This window comes from Triticum aestivum, chromosome 2B (assembly GCF_018294505.1).
Source record: "Triticum aestivum cultivar Chinese Spring chromosome 2B, IWGSC CS RefSeq v2.1, whole genome shotgun sequence".
NCBI classification, from domain to species: domain Eukaryota; kingdom Viridiplantae; phylum Streptophyta; class Magnoliopsida; order Poales; family Poaceae; genus Triticum; species Triticum aestivum.
The window spans coordinates 227186807-227190672 of NC_057798.1; positions in this window are offsets into that span (position 1 = coordinate 227186807).

Here is a 3866-nt window from a genome sequence, read left to right on the forward strand (position 1 = left end):
TCATGAGTCATTCATTCTCCGAGAAGATCGATCCCTCTAGAGTTTCCTTTTTCCGCTCGTTGTCATGTTGGCTGGAGTTCTCAGAGCAAGACGACGAGACAAAGATGGTGACAATCAACGTTCTTAGGAGGTGCAACCTGGATCAAGAAGTTTGTGTTAGCTTTGTGTTCCTCTGTCTTCTTACCTCACGTCTTGAATCTCGGGACGAGATTCTTCTTTAGTAGTGGTGAGTTGTCACATCCCTAGCTTCTGGTGCTGCCTGGTGTTTTGCATCTTGTTGCATCATGTTTAAATTCTATTTAAGTTGAAATGGGGATTGACCAAACCCTAGCATCAGAAAGAATTCAAATAGGTTCAAATAAAAATATTTTCAATGAACCCAAAATGGCCTTCACAAAATGTTCATCATTTTTGGATTGGTCTTGAACCTCTGCCAAAAAAATATTGCACATTTGTCTAGGACAACCTGGATCACTGAATTAAATCATATGCTATTTGCATTTGGGCATTTAAATGCTATATAATATTTTAAATGTACCAAATATTCATGAACCAAAATGTTTACTGTTGGAATTATTCCAAACAGTAGCCTTGAGCAGTTTCATGAATTTTGAGATTGTTTTGGTATTTTTAATAAAGCCCTAAAGTTACATAATATTAGAAAACAGAAACACATAAAAGAAGAGAGAGAGAGACCCACCTGACTTACCTAGCAGCCCACCTGGCCCAGCTCCTCCAGCCGGCCCAGCCCACTGGCAACTGCCAGTCATCTCCCACCTCTGCCAGAAGGTAGAGGCGTGTCCCCCACGCGCGCACCGGACGGAACCTCCTGCTTCCTCCCCCGCCCTCGGTCGAGCGCCTAGAGACGCCACGCAGCCCCCCTGCTCCTCTCGCTCTCTCCCCGTGCTTATTCCCTCCCCTGGATCTCTCTCCCTCATGCACCGAGTGGAGTCCGTCGCCGCCGTTCACTGCCACCGCGTCCACCAAGCTCCCCTCGCCCCTCTGTTTTGTCCAACGGGCTCGCCTCGACGCCGTGGATCACCAAGACGAAGCACGTGCATGCGGGATGCTTGAAACGTCGCCATCGAGCTCATCATCGTGCTCTGCCCCGACGATCGCCACCCGTCGATTTGCCGCCTCCGACGCTTCCCCAACCCCGCTGGGCTTCTCTACAAGTCCTCTGTGAGCTCCTCTGCCATTCGCCTCTTTTCCCATCGCCCCGCACGTCCTCTAGCACTAGTGTCGTCGAGGCCGAAAGCTTGCTCGCCGCCGGCCATGTCACCGCCGTGGCTAGAGCCCACACACGTCGCGCCTGAGCATGTTTTCGTCCTCACCGCGCCCCCAGGAACCCGCAGACACCACCATCTCGCCCAGAGACGCCCCATAGCGTTGTTTTCGTCAAGGTCTGAACTCCGACCGCCACGGAACTCGATGCTGTCAACGTATCCGGCCACCCCACGACTAACTGATGGCACCATTGGTTGCGGCGCACTGCCAGCAACCCATAGCTGCAAATCGTGCTCAAAACTGTCTCCTGTAGCGCCTTCATGCAGCGTCTCCGTCGTCGGTTTAGGTCGCCAGCGGAACTCCGGCGAAGCCGACGTGGCATCATCATTAGCACTAATTACGGGGCTAACCACCCTCCTCTGTCACTGACTGATGGGCCCCAGGGCCCAATTAACCCTGCTTAGCTCCTGTTTAGACTAAACTAACACCACAGGCCCCACAGGTCAGTTTGACCTGGCCACGTCACTTGTTGACCGGCCCCACATGTCAGTGCTGACTTGCTGACGTGGCTATTGTCCCGACCCCACCTGTCAGCGACACTAACCAGCACTGGCTCACTAACTAGTGGACCCCACTGGTCAGTTTGACCTGGACCGTGCCTCGTTGACTCGCTAACATTATGCTGACACGTTAAATCATTTACTGGATTTTGTTTAATTCTAAATAATCCAGGAAAATCCAGAAACTGATTTGAACTTCAAAATCTCATAGTAATTCAACCGTAACTCCAAATGAAAAGTTTTATATATGAAAAATTATCAGAAAAATCCAATCTATCCATTTATGCTACTTTCATGCATATTCAACCAACTTATACCCCCTGTAGAAGTGAAAACATGGTAATGGCATTTTAAATACCCCTTATGGAGTTTGCATATGAACCTTTGGTTCATATGGACCTCATTTAAATTGTTGCTAGATGCATTAGCACAAATCACAGCATATTGCATGTCATGATCATGCATCATATTGTTGCATTGCATTGGTTGTGTTCTTCCTTGTTTACCGGTGTTTGTCCTCTCTTAGTAGATGTGGTTTCGACGATGAGTTCGATGACAACGATGAAGAGCTATATCATCTTCAGAAGTGCCAGACAAGCAAAAAACCCTTGTTCATTCCGATACAATCCCACTCTCTCGCTCCTGCTCTCTTTTACTGCATTAGGACAACAACAATTCAACTGTTACATGTTGCGGTAGTTGAACCCCTTTCCTCTGCATGACCTGTCATTGCCACAGTAAATAGATGAAACCCACTAGCATGAGTAGGAGTTGTTTGAGCCCTGATGTGCCTACTCATTCATGCTTGTTTGTCATGCCTGCTATTGCTTAGAGTTGTGTCAGGTCTGATTCATCCGGGATGAATTGCAAAGTTGTGAACATGTCCAACTGTTGAGAGCTAAGTGTGTGAACACGATTTGGTAAAGGTAGCGGTGAGAGGCCATGTAGGAGTACATGGTGGGTTGTCTCATTGAAACTGTCCTCAGGAACTGAGTTCTGTGTTTGTGATCCATGAACAGCTACTACCACACATTGGGTTCCGGTAACTCGGCCCCTCTCGACTTATTAATCAGCCTGATCTCTGTCCAGGAGTTGCAACTAGTTTCTGGTGTTTGTAGGTAGTGCTAGTAGTCTACCAAGTGGGCCCCGGTACAAGTGGGCTTGGGACAGACTAGGCACAGTGGCCCGGTGTACCAAGTGGCACCCGGATGGTGGGCTTGGGAACCCTGCACACATCGTTTGGGACCGTGAGCGACACCCCGGCCGGATCTCCTTGCGAATGGAACCCGAATAGGCGATAAACCTGGACGAGAGACTTGTGTGGTTAGTCAGGTCGTGGCCGACACCCTCGCTGGGCTTCCGCTTGAAGGTTGTCGAGTACATGTCGTGTAAACAGCGATAAGTGGTGAGAGGGTGTGTGAAGAAGTACACCCCTGCAGGGTTAACATTATCTATTCGAATAGCCATGTCCGCGGTAAAGGGCTTCTGGGTTTCCTATACAGTTCATAGACAAGTGAAAGTGGATACACGAAAATGCGCAAGATAAGCGTGAGTGCTATGGATGGCGTTCTCGTAGGGAGACGGGAGCGGATCCATAGTGGTGTATTGATATGGTGAATTTGTGGACTCGTGTGCACCACCTCAAAAGAGTTACTCGCAGCCGTAGTACAGGATAGCCACTGAGTCAAAGCTGGCTTGCTGCAGTTAAACCCCACCATCCCCTTTGTTGATAATGATGCATATGTAGTTAGATCTGATGTAAGTCTTGCTGGGTACATTTGTACTCACGTTTGCCTATTTTATGTTTTTGCAGAGAGACTTCCGTCTCACTAGTGGTTCCGTGTGGATTTCGACGTTTAGCTTGTTACCTCAGCTACGATCTTGTGCCCTCGGTAGGATCTGGTAGATAGTCAGGCTTCTCAGCCTTTTTCATTTGTAGATGTCTGTACTCAAACATGTTAAGCTTCCGCTTGTGCTTTGACTTGTATGCTCTGGGTGTTGGGTCATGAGACCCATGTTTGTATTATCTCGCTCCTCAGAGCCTATTGAATAAAATACTTGAGTTGTAGAGTCATGTTG